General features: G+C 49.3%; 1 protein-coding gene across 13 annotated transcripts in view; it reads left to right on the top strand.

The window, feature by feature from the left end:
- The first annotated feature begins 394 nt into the window (after nt 1-394).
- ANXA11 (annexin A11) overlaps nt 395-15871 on the top strand; it is a 41857-nt gene continuing 26380 nt past the window's right edge. For 2 of the 13 annotated variants that reach the window (XM_070263972.1, XM_070263962.1), the window contains exon 1: nt 15572-15710. The gene's annotated coding sequence lies outside the window, so the exon portion shown is untranslated. Of the gene's footprint in view, nt 947-12827; nt 12973-14727; nt 15711-15871 lie in introns of those variants that run through there. The other 11 variants (XM_070263980.1, XM_001504023.7, XM_070263914.1 and 8 more) reach the window with 11 other exon arrangements.

Consider the following 15871-nt stretch of genomic DNA (forward strand, 5'->3'; position numbering starts at 1 on the left):
ATGCATTATTAGCCAATATCCATACTTTATTCAGATTTCCTTAGTCTTTACCTAATGTATTTTTACCAGGATACCACATTACATTTAGTTTTTATATCTTCTTAGGCTTCTCTTGGCTGTGACAGTACTTGTCTCAAATTTTCCCTGTTTTTGATGACTGTGACAGTTTTGAGGAGTACTGGTCAGGTATTTTGTAGAATATCCCTCAACTGGGATTTCTCTCATGTTTTTCTTACGATTAGACTAGAATTATGTATTCTTGGGAGGAAGACCAGAACGGAGTACATACTATCACTGCTGGTTGATCACTTGACGTTGACCTTGATCACGTGGCTGAGGCAGTGTGTCAGGCTTCTCTACTCTCCCCACCCCCACCCCTATTTGCATACTGTGTGTGACCTTCTTAATGCAGAAAGTTTTCTTTACCTTAAAGAGAGTCACTAACAATGGCACATCGGGAGGATGGAAAGGGCTTGGGGAATTCCCTCCCCGCTACTGCGGTGTAGGGCGGGATCCGTCGAGGGAGGTGGAGGATAGTAGAAGCTCCACGCCGACCTCCAAACCCTCGCTGTGCCCTCCTCAGTTCGGGAGCCGGAAGGCCTACGGCTTCCTTCCCCCGCCTCTTGGAGGCTGGTCCCCACCCACCGGCCTGGGCTCTCACCTGGGGGCGGGGCCGCATCCAGACCACGCCCCCGCCCCGCCCCGGGGCGCTTAGAGCGGCCGCGCCCGCTCAGTTTTCCCCACAGCGGGCTTCTCCTCCCGCCCCGCCCAGACGGCTGCGGCGTCCGGGAGGCCGGAGTGTCCCAAGTGCCCCTGGAGAGCGGGAGTGGGACGGAGCTTGAGGCTGAGCCAAGGCGCCGCACCCCGAACGCCCGCGGAGAGAGCGGCTGCTGCCCACATCCCCGTTCGTCCCACGCCGTCCCCCGCCCCGTTGTCCAGTGGCCCGGTGAGTGAGGGTCCCCAACTGCCCGGGGGCACAGGACGGGGCGGCGGCTGTGTGCCGCGACCCCCGCAGATGAGGCCCGGACAGCCCCGCGCCCCCTCCCGGCCTGGCCCTGCGGCTTCCTGGTTGCACAGCATGGGGGCGGGGACGGGTGTAGGGCTGGTCCCGGACAGGCTGCCGCGGCCTGCCTGCTCAGCTAGACAAGCGGCGGGGGGTGCCCTCCCTGTGGGGTGGGCGGTGCACAGGCCGGACCCTGGTGTGTAGGGCCATGGGATTGTCCTGTGCGGCCTAGGCCTGCTTGGGACTGGGTGAACAAGCGACCAGAAGGCGACTGGCTGGTGTGGGGGATGGCCGGTGGCCCAGGGCCCTCTGACCCAGCTGAGTTCTCGAGAGTATGTGTGCCCTTCTGGGAAAGACTTGTGCTGAGGAGAGAGTAGAGGAGGCTGCCTTCAGGAACTTTCCTCCGGAACTGGAAGGACACAAATTCCTGGGAGCTGCTAGTGCTGGAGTTTGTAAGGCACCTTATTTGAGAGAACGTGGGATCCATCCCAGGTGCTGTGTTCACCTGTGTTTACCGTCTCTGCCTTTCCCTCTTCTCCAATCTTAAACTACATTTTCAGGGAAGGATTCTTGGACTTTTATCTCTCCCTCGGCTCAACCCAGCCCTCTGAGGGCTTAAAAAGGTAGAAACCCGTCTATTGGCTTAAAGGAGAGTTGTGAAGTTCGTCATCTAGAGACTGGAGAGGAGTTAAGCTAGCTAGTGCTAGCCTAAGCTGGCAGCAGTCTGCCCTAGACCGTTTCTGTCCCCGCCCCTCTGATGAGTGACCTGTCTATGGAGACTGGGTGTTTTAGGACAGACCCTAGAAATCCATGGTAGCCAGCCACTCTGCTGTCGCCCCGCAGCCTTCCTTTGCTCCCTGCTGCCCTGACCTGGGCATGGAGTGGCTCCGTGAGGGGTGAGCCCCTGCCCTGCCCACACAACAGGAACAGAAGCTTGCAGGGCAGGGTCAGGCTGAGTCCAGGAGCTGGACAGGCAGGGCATGCTACTTTGCTCACTCCTGACTGGCCTGATTATGATCTTCATTCCTTCCTTGCTTCAGTCCATTGTTGGGGATTCTGGGAGGATTAACATGGCCTCTTCCCTCAAGGCATTCTCTGTGCTACAAGGGGTTCCCCGACAAGAGAGGCCAGCTGAGGTGCTAGGGCAGTTTGTTGCCCTGGCATTGGGTGCTCACTACCTTGGGCTCCTGCATCCCTCCTTAATCTCATCTCTTACCAGTATCTGTGCCTTGGTTTCCTCATCTTTAAACTACGGGTACTAATAATACCTGCCTCCTGGGGTTATTGTGAGGATTCAGTGAGTTACTATATTTAAGGACTTTACAGCTCAGGCACTACAGAACAGTCAGAACAGGTGGTGACTGGTACACTATACCTGTGTGTTCCAGGTAGATGTCACCCAGATTAGACGTAAAGCTTACAGCTGGGCCTGGTGTGTAACTAATGATCTGTGAGTGTCAGCGATAGTAATATAATGATAATAATAATAGCTGTCACTCCCTTCATGCAACTGAAGATCCATCTGAGTTGAGCCACTCCTCTCCTAACCTGTCTCTCTGTCTTAGCTCATGGTGGAATGCCCTGCTTTCCCCATTTTTGCCTATTAATCACAGCCCTTATGGGAGCCATCGAGGTGCCTGCCTCATGTAGGTGCTCAGAAGATGTTGGTTGAGTGACAGTGGCAGGCCAGGGGAGTAAGATTTCTCTATTGGTAAAATATTAGACCTTGAAGGCTCGGTTTAGATAGGCAAAAAAAAACACAAAACAAAACAAAAAACGGTGAGGAGAGTGAGATAGAAACTATTCCAGACTGAGAGCTGAGGGTAGACACTGGTCGAGAGGCCAAGTTGGAGTCCCTTTTGATTCCTTTATGTAGCCAGGTTGAGGATGATCGATAGGGTCCATTTCGATTGCTTTTGCTAGAAGGCCAAGGTCAGTGGGAGATGCTGTGGTCATCTCTCTTCGCTGCCTCCCCCTGCCGCCCCCCCCCACCCGAAAGCCTGTTCCTGGCACTTGGTCCCATGGGGGCAGTCGGGAGAGTCTGTGTGTGGGTGTGCTTCACAATCACAGACAAGCAAACAGGCTTAGGGTTTTCTGCATTTTTCTCTACAACACCTTCTGACCCCATTGCCCCTAGAACACCAGAAATTTGAGTGATGCCTAGATAGGAAAGCTCTTAGGGAAAATGAAGAAACTGAAGTTTCCTTGTTAGGAATTTGCATTTTTAAAAGGAGTTGTTGAAAGTAGTGGAACTTTCTAATAATCAGTGAAACCATACCGAGTTAGGCCAACTGATCCTGACCCTGTACTCCATGATATAAAGGTCTGATGTCACACAGTGGTGTGCTTGTGCTCCTGAAGGTCCTGTTGCCTTAGTGGAAAAGGGAGGACTCACTCTTGAAATTGAGAGGGAAGTCAGGTGCTGCCAGCCTCTTACACCTGGAGCATGGGTTGAGGCTGGCTTGGAGGGCAGTGAGATGAGAGCAGTCTGAGGGAGGGTGAAGAGGAGGACCTCCAAGGCTGTTAACAGGGAGGCAGAGGGAGTATGGCAGATTAAGCCTGGGGAGTGGCATCTTTGAGGGAAAGTGGTGTGTATCTGGGGGGACTCATGATAGCAGATGTGAGCTTGTTGTGTCCACCTAAAAGGTCACAGCTTTTTTTAGGAAGTGGGTGACAAGGCATATTTCTGTTGAACTCAGCATTAGTGAGTACCCACTGTTTGCCTAGCCCTGTGCTGTGTGCACAAAAGCAGAGGCCACTCCCATCCTCCCTAGGTTGTCCTGGATTCCCCTGAGACATCGGACACTGGATGAGAACCAGGTCTGCAGGCTGGGGTAGATCATGAATTCTGTTCTGGACATGGTGCGTTTGAGATACCAAGTAGACAGGTGGGTCTGGGACTCAGGAGGGATATAGGCTAGAGAGATATTTTTGTCTAGGTTGTGTTTGATGTCAAGGGCGTGGTGAGATTGAGGAACTCACCTAGAACAGCTGAGTAAAGGAAGATGAGCCTATAAAGGAGCCAGAAGGGGGAAGGAAAACCAGGACTGTGTCATATCACAGAAGCCAGGGTGAGTCTGCTTCAGTAGGAGGCATTGGTCAGCAGAGGCCATTGCTGCCACAGGAAGTGATGTGGAGGAGATTCAACACCTTAAGTTGTGGCTGTTTTGGTGGGATGATGGGAGCAGAAGCCAGGTGGGAATGAATGGGTGGAGGAGTAGCAAGAGGTGAGGATCTGGGGAGACTGAGTGTAGACAAGCTTTGAAAATGTCGGTTTTGAAGGTGAGGAGAAAGATTGGGTGATGCTGGTGGAGGACCACATTGAGGGGGTATTTGCTTCTGTTTCCTCAACCAGTCATCCTCCTATTCCCATTGCACCCTGAGAAGTTAGCAGTGTGGATGGCCTGTGGTCCCATGGTCCCCATGATAGCCAGATTTTTAGAAGGGATGGGTAAAATGAGATTTGCCTGCAAACCCCAGGGATAGGCCTGGGTACTGCTTCTCTCCCTTGGCAGTTCCTGCCTCCTTCCTGTAGGTCCGAGATAGACAGCTCTGACTTGCTGTTACACATTTCCTTCCCCTTTTGAGGCCACAGGAAGGACTTTCTCTGTTCCCCAAGGGATATGACAAAATAGTTAGTACACAAAAATGTTTCAGGGCCGTATGAAGACTGGGCCCGTCTTATGCTCTGTTCTATGCTTTTTAAGTCACATAAACTATTTCAGGGGACTGGAATGGCTAAGCCTTGTTGTACCATGAAATCCTAGTGAGTGGTTTTCTAAGTCCTATTTCCAGATAAAGGCAAATGGCTGGAAAAAACTCTCAGCCTACTGAGGCAGGATTGTTGAAAAGTCTTCAAAATATTTTTAATATTAATATTTTCACTTCTTGTTTTTCTTTGTGTTTACCTAATATGTCTTTACCCAACCCTTATTTTATTTTATTTTTGTCTTTTTGGGGTTCCAGTTGACATAAATTTTTTTCTTCATTTTTTTTCTTCATTTTTTTTTATTGTGGTCATAATAGCTTATAACATAGTGAGATTTCAGTTGTACATTATTGTTTGTCATACACCATATAAGTATGCCCCTTCACCCCTTAGTGCCTACCCTCCACCCCCTTCCCCTGGTAACCACTAGTCTCTTTGTCCGTAAGTTTGTTTATATTCCACATATGAGTGAAATCATACAGTGTTTGTCTTTCTCTGTCTGGTTTATTTCACTTTACATGACGCCCTCAAGGTTCATCCATGTGGTTGCGAATGGGATGATTTTGTCTTTTTTCATAGCTGAGTAGTATTCCATTGCATGTATATACCACATCTTCTTTATCCAGTCATCTGTCGATGGGCACTCGGGTTGCTTCCATGTCTTGGCTATCGTGGATAATGCTGCAATGAACATAGGGGTGCATAAGTCTCTTTGAATTGTTGATTTCCAGTTCTTTGGGTAAATATCCAGTAGTGAGATAGCTGGATTATATGCCAACCCTTAATTTTTAACCTTTCTTTCTCTCGTAAAAAAAAAAAAATTGGGGCCAGCCCAGTGGCATAGTGGCTTAGTTTGCATCCTCTGCTTCAGTGACCTGGGGTTCACAGGTTCGGATACTGGAGGCAGACCTATACACTGCTCATCAAGCCATGCTGTGGTGGCATCCCATATAGAGGAAGACTGGCACAGATGTTAGCTCAGGGACAGTCTTCCTCAGAAAAAAAAAAATGTCTATCTTGTAATCTGCACATGACTTGGGGTTTGGGGGGAAGATGGCAGAAGGCAATGATAACAACAAAACAGATTTGGTAGTTTCTGTCTTTGCTAGAGAATTCAGACTGTTTGCCTCCCAGCTTGTCTTGATTTTATTCCTTGCATCTTATTTTCTTTTTTCTTTTCTATTTTTTTTGGTGAGGAAGATTGACCCTGAGCTAAGATCTGTTGCCAGTCTTCTTCCCTTTTTTTTTTCTTCCCAAAGCCCCAGCACGTAGTGGCATATCCTAGTTGTAAGTCATTGTAGTTCTCTGTGGGATGCCGCCACAGCATGGCCAGATGAGTGGTGCTAGGTTGGCGCCCAGGATCCGAACCAGTGAACCCTGCTGTGCTGAAGTGGTGAGCACAAACTTAACCACTTGGCCACTGGGCCGGCCCTGCATCTTGTTTCCTATTTATTATTTGTTATATATTTGGTTGTTCTTTCTTTCCTGACTTCTGCTATCTTGGTTAAGTTTTTCATCATCTCTCTTCCCCACCCTACCTGCATTAGGATTCAGATTTGGTCATGAATTAGGAGAAGAGCTGCTCGCTCTCTCTTGAGAAACTGGAGTTCAGGGTTAGTAAGTGTCTGTTCCGTGAAGTTGTCTAGGCACCAGTCTCCTTGGGTAGAGTTGCTTCCAGCATTCTCCAGGGCTGGAGTTTTCAAACTTGAGCATGTATGAGGTCTGTGGTGAGGTTTGTGAATTCTCATTTCTGACAGGTGCCCACACAGTGCTGAGGCCACCAGTCTGGGCACCACACTTTGGGTAGTGCTGCTCTAAGTGCTTCCCTACCCTGTGTGGCCCAGGACAGCTGACTTTCATGGCATGGCCCTGCCTAGCTCCCAGGGAGGCTCGGAAATATAGCCCTTATTTGGGGTCGCCATGTGCCAGGCTGTTAGGGAAGCAAGAGGGGGCAGATGGTTGAGGGGGATAACCAGACATTTCTGGAACACCACCCACTGCTCTCCTTAATTTGGAACCAGTGCTGTGCTTATCAGTCTTGCCATTGGTTAAGCCAGTATTCCTCAGTTAGGAAGTGGCAATGGTATGTCACAACAGTGGCCAGCCAGCAGGCAGTGGAAGCGTGGCAGCTTCGATCCTGTGGGCTGGTGAATAAGAGGCAAGCTTGTGTTCTGAGAGTCAGCAGCTTCCAGGCTGTTCCCGATAGTCACGTCTGGCAGCTGTGCGCTCTGCCACTTGGAGCCACCTCCTGATCTTACAGGCCCTATGGGGTTAGGTTGGCCCCTCCAAGACTCACCTTCAGGTTGGAGAGTATCTGGCTGTGCTTCTTCCTCCCAGCTTGACTTCCTCACTTTAAGGTATTACACACAAGTGACTTTCCAGGAGAGTTTGGGGGCAAAGGGCATTTGAACCCTGAACTGAGCTGGGGCTGTTGGTCCATGCATCTCCTGATACCCTAGAGAGATCAGAACAAGTGTCTGCCGACCCCTACTCTCTGCTGTTGTTAACTCACAGGGAGGTGAAGCTGGAGAGAAGCAACTTTACAGAGGCCTCCCTGGAGCAGATGATGCTTTCTGTGTGGCTTGATTATATGGGACTTTATTTGGGAGGCAGCAGAGTCACTGTGTCACTCTCTCTTTCCCAGGGTAGCCTTTGCATTTCCCAAGCTGCATTCTCCAGCCCAGGAAGGTGGATTGGAGCCCTGAGGTGTGCTGGCTGGAGGGGAGCCATCATGCGCCATGGTGTATCAGCCTGGAAATTGAGAAACATGGTTCTAGTGTGTGTCCTGCCCCCAGCTGATCCTGAGACCTCAGGCAGGCCCCTTCTGCTCTCTGGGCCTCGGCTCCCACCTCAGTAAAATAAGCCAGTTGAACCAAATGATCTCATGAAGGCCCCTTCTGTTTCTGACGTTCTAGGATTTCTATGTGATCCAAATGCCAGTGCACTGGGAATTGACTTTATTTCTAAGACGTGTCTTTCAGACCCAGCTTGGCTCAAGTTCAGCCCCTTGGTGAGGCCTGGACACTGTCCCCTTGCCACTCTCCCAGCCTTCTTTGCTCCGGTGCCAGCCCTTGGAGGCAGGGTCTGAGCCACTGCCTGGCTAAGGATTGACATAGGCTCCAGCTATTCTTAATTCATGGCGCGTAGCTAGGGAGTTGAATATTTAACAGTACGTTCCTTAGGCTTTTTGTTCAGTCTGGGAAAAATATGGTCAGGGTTGGTGGAATGCTGCCCTAGGCTCTGTGGCTTGCTTCTGTGGCCTACTGGCACTCATGACCCATACCTCAGAGGTGAGGCAGAGCCCCATGAAGGCAGGGCACTAGGGCTCTGCAGTGCCTGCAGAGGGGAGGGCCATGTACACCTTCCCAGCAGAGTGAGGGATGTTCATACACCCTCCCAAGTCACTTGAGGTCCTGCCTTGCTGTGGGAGGGAGAAAGGGGAATGTCTTCCATGTGTCTTCTCTACCCCTAGAATTCCTGGAGCCCGTGTCCCAGAAGCTCTGATCAAAGAGGTCATTGGAACAGGTGCCACCCAGGGTGGAAGAGATGAATCAGGATCCACTGGTGTCCTGTTGGTGTGTGTCAAGGACCTCACTGTGCCCAGCCCTGTGCTAGCTGCTGGCAGGAGGTGGAGAGTGCTGTCCTATGGCCTGGGCACGGACTCTGTCACTGAGAGGCCTAGGAAAAAGTAATCCTGGCTCTAGCACTGGTTGGGTGTGTGACGCTTGCTTGTCAAGAATCATCTCTGAACCCTAGTTCCCTTGAGGTGATAATACCTACCTTGGAGGAACACTGTGAAGGTTAATGAGGTAATATATGTACCTATTATAGGTACTGGGAAAAGGGGAGTATTATTAGAACACTAGAGGACATAGAAAACATTTTAGGTCAAGTGCTGATAAATTCCAGGAAGAGCGATAATGTGGGTGAAGAGATCAGGGTGGGCTTCCTGAAGGATTTAGGGCTCCATCTGTCCTAAAGGAAGGCCAGGATTGACATAGGCTTAAGGAAGGGGTAAAGGAGACAAGACAGACCAGGTAGAGGGACTATCTGAGCAGAAGTCATGAAGATGGAAAGTGCTAAGATAATGGCTTGGCTGAGCTTCGGACATGCATTTCCTGCACTTCTTTCCATCACATATGTATCTGTGGGAACCTTCCATTTTCTTGCCATGGCACAGTGTAACTCTTGGCCCACGGCCCTTTAGCTGAGCTTAGGCTCCCTCCTGCACAGGGGTCAGCCCATAGTGGAGATCTGAGAGAATCTTCTCCGCTAATGTGATCTATAGGCTCTGGTAGGGATTTCTTTTCAGCTTCCAGCTGTACAAGGCTGGCTGGGGCCTTTGTCACCATTAGAAGAGCAGCCATGGGTAGTTGCAGGAGAGGTTTCCAGGGGCTTCTAGGTAAGGCAGGGGTACCTCAGCCATATGGAGCTGGAATAGATACTCTCTCAGGTCTTCTGGGTCTGAAGGGACTGAGCCTTTCCAAGAACTTGGCGGTGGTGTATCAGGGTCTCCCTAGTAGAGCCCAGGGCTCTCCCTGATGCCTTTAGATCTTTATTTAGTCTTATCTGCCACCCCACTTCCCCCAATTTACTGTGAGAGAGGATCTGTTAGTGACTTTCATATGGAGGTGAGATGGCTCATCGCATCTTAACCAGCAGGGCCCTGGATGACATTGGTTTCTCTGATTACAAGTGCAGCTGTCTGCAGGGACAGCCCAGTGGGGACAGTGGGCAGCTGATGCAGGCACACCTGGCTGAAGGGGACAGCTCCTGTAGCCCTAGCTGTGTGCTACCATATGGAAATGGACATGTTGCCAGATCTCTTATTTTTCCATTAAAAAAAAATTTAAATCAGGTGAGAGTCTCTTTTCAGACCTACCCCCCTCCCTACAAAGAAATGAATGTTCGTCAACTACAAAATCTTCCCAGAACCCCAGGTTCTGGGCAGCACAAGTCGACAACCACAGATCCCTCACAGGTTCACTTGTTTTGTAGGTGAGGGAGGGAGATGCCCAGGAGAGCCTTAGGTTTGCCAAGGTCCGTCAGAGAGAAGCCAGCTTTCTAGACACCCCTCCCACCCTTCCTCTCAGTTCCCAAAGAGCAGACGTCTTGATTCTCAGCCTTCATCTCTATTCTTGCTGGGGGAATGGCTCTTCAACGTGGCGTGGGTATTTTCCTGTGACTGCTCTTTGTGTTTATCGCCCCGTCTAGAGGGAAAGCCTGGTGCAGGCCAGGACTTCTTTTCCCCTTCTGTCCCTGGGGAGTCTAGCCCAGCCCTGAGTGCCTCTCTGAGCCCAGAAGTGGAATTACTGAGAATCTAATGAAATTTCATTCTCAGCTTCAGCCATCCCCCTCATGCCCCAGTGGCCCTTCCAAAGCTCTAGGAGGGGCCCTAGCAATGAACTCACAAAGTCATACAGTATTGTAAAATTTGCAAAAAAAGAGATATTGTGTATTCTTTTTCTTGAAGAAGGTCTCTAAAACTGCATAAGCTCCACAAAACCTGGACCTCCCCCCTTAGATGCTGGTAAAAACCCAGCGATTGGCTGGCATCCTGTCTTCTGGACAGTGAGCTCTTGGCTTAGGGGCAGGAGGTGGGGGTCCTGGGCCATTCCTGTTAGGATCTTGCTGTGTCACCTTGGCACGTCACTTCCTCCTTTCTGGTTGTCAGTTTCCCCACTTGTGAAATGAGAGCTGAGGTGGGGTGGGTGGGAATGAACTGAGTCATCTCTAGGGCTGAGTGACCTCTGGCATCTCAGTTGTGTGATCCTGGCTGACTGGGTGTGATTGCCCCGCCCATGCAGATCACACTGCTGAACCTCCCCCCATTGGAGTATTTGCATTGCTGGCTGGGTGGGGCTGGCCTGGCCACACAGGTGACTCATGTTGACTGATAATACAAGTGAGCAAAGCTTTACTGAGCTCTTATTTCTAGACATGCAGGAAAGGTGAGCACCTGGTCCCTCCTTTCTCGGTTAATGGTCTTTTTGTGATCTTGGTGGTTTATTGCTTTCTTTGTCAAAGAAAGTTTGCTGAGTTAGGTAGACTTGTGCACAGATCTCTTGTTTAAAGAAAGCAGAGGCCTTTTTGAAGAGAATATCATGGGAGGATCTGGAGGGAAAGACAGAAGCAATGGTCACTGTATGTATTAGTTTTCTGTTGTTGCCATAAAAGACCATAATCTTAGTGACGTAAAACAACACAATTTTTTTTGGTGGTAAAGTATACATAACATAAAATTTACCATTTTAGTCATTTTTAAAAGGTGTACAGTTCAGTGGTATTAAGTACATTCACATTATTGTGCAACCATCACCACCATCCATCTCTAGAACTTTTTCATCTTTCCAGACTGAAACTCTGCCCCTATTAAACAATAACACTCCCGTCCCCCCTTCTTCTAGCCCCTGGCAGCCATAGTTCTACTTTTTTTTTTTAATGTCTTTTTAAAATTTTTATTTATTTATTTATTTTTTGAGGAAGATCAGCCCTGAGCTAACATCTGCTGCCAATCCTCCTCTTTTTGCTCAGGAAGACTGGCCCTGAGCTAACATCCGTGCCCATCTTCCTCCACTTTATATGTGGGATGCCTACCACAGCATGGCTTGCCAAGTGGTGCCATGTCCACACCCGGGAACCGGCGAACCCCGGGCCGCCGAAGCAGAATGTGCACACTTAACCACTCAGCCTCGGGGCCGGCCCCCACAGTTCTACTTCTGTCCCTGAATTTGACTACTCTGAGTACCTCACATAAATAGAATCATATAGTATGTATCTTTTTGTGACTGGCTTGTTTCACTTTCATAATGTCCTCAAGGTTCCTCCATGGTATAGCATGTGACAGGATTTCCTTCCATTTTCAGGCCAAATAATATTCCTTTATGTTTATACCACACTTTGTTTATCCATTTTTCTGTTGATGGACATTTGGTTTGTTTCTACCTTTTGGCTCTTGTGAATAAAACTGTTGTGAACATTGGTGTACAAATATGTTTGAGTGCCTGCTTTCAGTTCTTTTGGGTATATAGCCAGAAGTGGAATTGCTGGATCAGATGTTAAATTTTTGGAGGAACTTCTGCTGCTGTTTGCCACAGCGGCTGTACCGTTTGACCACATGACTTTTCTGTCTTACAGTTTTGTCTCATGGGTCTCATGGTGTTTATTGGCAGGGTTATATCTTTTCTGGAGGCTCTAGAGGAGAATCTGTTTGCTTGTCTTTTTCAGCCTCTGGAGGCCGTCTACATTCCTTGGCTCATGGCCCCCTTCCTCCATGGATGGAAACCCTCTCATGCTTCTTATTTCTTTCTTTTCATCCTTATTTCTCCTTATTCTTTCTTTTCATCCTTAACCCAGGCAGGAAATGCTCTCTGCTCAGGAAAGGACTCATGTAATTAGATTGGGTCCACCTGGATAATCGAGAAGTTGGTAACCTTAATCACATCTGCAAAGTCCCTTTTGCCATGGAAGATAACATATTCACAGGTTCTCAGGGATCAGGGTGTGGACTGTCTGGGATGGTTTTGAAGGACCTACCTGATGGTGCCTTCATCTCAGGCTTTGAAAAACCCTCCCCTCTCTGCTCTTCCCCTTCCCCACATTGTCCTGAGGTACCCTGTGACCATAACAATTGGTTAGGTATGGCACTCAGTGTGTGGGCTGACATCTGGTAGAGACTGAACAAGTTTGGGTGTATGTCTAGGATCTTTGACGACCCTTTTTCCCCTCTCCAAATGTCAGAGCTTGTCCTGTTTGGCCACTCGGGAGAGAATGACATTGGGTGAGTTGGTCACAGAGTGAAGAGAACTGCCCACACTTTACAGAGGTCTTTCCTGATCTTACGTCATTTAGTCCTCACAGTAACTCCAAGGTAGGTGGGCAGATCATATCTTTGCAGACAGCTTAGAAGTTCAGAGAGGTTAAATTGTCTAGTGAAGGTATGGTGGAATTAGGACCCAGATCCTAACTCCCAGGCTAATACTTCTTAGGGAGTAAGTTAAAATTAACCTAGCACCTCCTATATGCTAATAAACTACTTGGTGGATAGCTATATATGTATATATCAGTGCATCAGATCCTCACAGCCGCATAGTAAGGTGGATGTATTTTTCCCAGTTTTACAGAAGGACGTCAAGTGACATGCCCAAGGTCACATAGCCTGAAAGCGGTAGAGCTAGAATTGGAATCATTGTCATTGGACTCCAAACCCTGTTCCTAGCAGCTGTGTTGGAAGATCATGTCAGAGCTGTGTGGACCATGGGTAAAAATTCATTCAGCAGAACGGAGAAGTCTCTTGTGACCATCCTGTGATGTTTGTGGCTCTTAGTGGAGGGAGGGTGGGTTGTGTGAAGATGGGGGAACTGGCGTAGGGTGTGGGCGAGAGTAATTTGGGGTGGTAAAGGGCCTGTAGAGAATCTGGGGATGGATGTTATCAGACCCAGTGTCAGTGATGCTTAGGCTGTGTGACCTGGGATGAGCCACTCTCACCTTTTCCCATCCAGACGTGGGAAGAGTTCAGAGAAGGAGCTCCCCAAGTTCCCTTCCAGCTGAGCACTGAAGGGTCACGTTGTGCAGTCAGTAACTGCTGCACCCCTGTGGGCCAAGGTGATCCTGGGGAAACGGTGCTTGGGTTGGATTCTGCAGGAAATGGAGAGCCTTGAGAGCTAAGCGGGGGTTGGGGGGAGACAGCCTGGAGGGCTCAGATGCCTCTGGGACTTGTGCTTGATTGACATCTGCTGGTCCCTCCTACTTTGTTTCTCAGGCTGGTCCTGGGAGGAGCCCCTTCTGATTAGGTGGTGTAATTGGGAGCAGCTTCCCCCATGTGAAAGTGGTGAAACAAAGACACAGATGTGTCTCTCCAGTCTGAACTGTACTTAGAAACACAACCCACAATTTCCCTATTTTTCCGGGGGGATGGAGTATTTCCTTAGGTCCGGACCACACCTTGGACTTAGGACTTGGGTAGGGGACTTTTTCTGTCGCTGCTACTGTGTCTGTCACAAGAACTTTGGCACCTACGAGGACCATGGCCTGAGCCCCTTCATGTTCTGGGCCTGGGTGTCGCCAGATAATGACACCATATCTGGGTTCACCTTCCCCCTCTGTGGCCCGCTTTCCACTCCTCAGAAATCCTGAGTTGGGGTTGGCATTTGACTAAGTGTTGGCTTACCTGGAAGCCCATTTGGTGTGGGCAGGTCTCAAAGGGGACTGTTCCCATGAACAGGAAGGACCCAGGTTTGCCAGAGAGCTGTGCTGTGGAGGAGTTGGTAGAGAGGTCTCACCTGCCAATCTGTGTGTGCTCCCGGTACCTTTAAATAGTCCCTCCTGCCTCCCTCCCCTTCTCGGTTCCAAGGACCTCGTCTGGAAAGGTCCCGGGAGGAGAGAGATGGTTTCTGTCCAGGCAGGGGCACAGAGTAGAAGTACTGACAGCAGACTGCTGGCTGTTTGCAGGGATGGGCTTTGTGCAGACCAAGGCACAGGACCCTCCTCCCAGGCAGGTTTTCTCTCCAAGAGGCCTTTTCAAAGTTGCTCCCCCCTCATCCTCCCCCTACTGTCAGCTTCTTGTCTTTACACCCTCCTCCCCCCAGCATTCCTGGTGCTTGAACCAAGCCCCTGGGCACCTGGCTTATAGAGGGGATAGAAAGAAAACATTGCCAATTTCCTGTTGGTGGTTTCTCCTTGGGGAGATTGGAAAAGCCAACACAGCCGTCCCCAGGACTTGCTGCTACAGGGCTGGGCTTGGTTTCGGAGAAGGAACCAGCACACTTTGCTCCACTCCTCCCCTCCCCTGCCATTCACACTGTCCTGACTCTCCCCACCTCTCCTGTTACTCCCCTATCCAACCCCCTCCCTGCCCCAACGTTTCTCATCCTGAGCATTATCAAATGGCCCAGGGTCCTCTGGGACCCTCTAATCCTCTTTGCTATTTTATATTGGGGAAACTGATATAATGAGAAGTTAAATGATATAATGAGAACATATTTGATATTAAACTATTAGTATCTGCATTTTATAGATGTGGCAAACCGAGGCCCAGAACAGTTAAGTAACCTGCCCAAGATCACGCACCTAGTAGAGAACAGAACTGGATTTGAACTTGGTAGTTTGGCTTCAGAGTTTGTTCTTCTATGCTGCCTTTAATGAAGTACCTGGGATCGTGGTGAAACAGGTGTTTCTAGTTTCCGTCTTTGACATCCTAGTTTCTGGGGCCAGCGGGCTCTGTGAGGAAGTACAGCAGAGGGGTTAAAAGTCCTGGGCTTTGGAGCCTGGCTCTCTGGGTTTGAATCCTGGCTCAGTCATTTACTAGCTGTAACCTTGGGCAGGTTACATAATCTCTCCATACCTTGGTTTCCTTATCTCTAATATGGGGATCACAATCTTAGTATTTGTCTTAATGAGTTGTCGTAAAGTTAAATTTCATGTAAAGCACTTAACAGTGCCTAGTACATAATAAGTATTCAATAAATGTTAACTAATATTGTTTTTGCCTAATGAGTTTTGGAAATTTGGGCATAAAGTTAAGCAGGCTCTTTTGTTATAGGACTTCTCAGAACCTTTATTATGCTATCATGAATTGGCACTTTCCTGGAAGGGGATGTAGCAGGCAGCATTTTCCAACGCTTTTGGACAACCAATCTTTCTCTCTCTTTAACTGGGTACCTGATAAATTCTCAACTTGCACAATGTTAAGATGGTGTCCAAGAACACGGTTCGGGAAGCACTGTACATCATGCTTCCTGTTTGTGCTTCGCAAGGCTGAGCTGGACATGGAGGGTCAGGTTAGGCCTGAGCAAGACTTTGAATGACTGTATGTAGCAGAGCTGGGGCTGTGCCTTGCTTCTCTTGTCCCCTCCCCACAGGATGGGGAGAAGGAATTGGCGTGAGCCAAGGTACCTGAGGGTTTCTGGAACCTCCTTGCCATGAGGAATGGTCTTGGCTGACCTGGTTCAGAGCACAGTTACTGCACTGTCTTCCTTCTGTCCTTGGAGGAGTCTTAAAGTAAGTCACCAATGGCAGCACCAGCTGGGACCACCAAACAAACCAGCCTAGCCCTGGTTTAAAATGGTCACAGGTTTGCACAATGGCACTGTTAGGGGAAGGCAGGCAAGCTCTGCTCTCAGCAGACTAAGTTCTACCATGGACCCTTTCCCTATACATTT

This window comes from Equus caballus, chromosome 1 (genome assembly GCF_041296265.1).
Source record: "Equus caballus isolate H_3958 breed thoroughbred chromosome 1, TB-T2T, whole genome shotgun sequence".
NCBI lineage: Eukaryota > Metazoa > Chordata > Mammalia > Perissodactyla > Equidae > Equus > Equus caballus.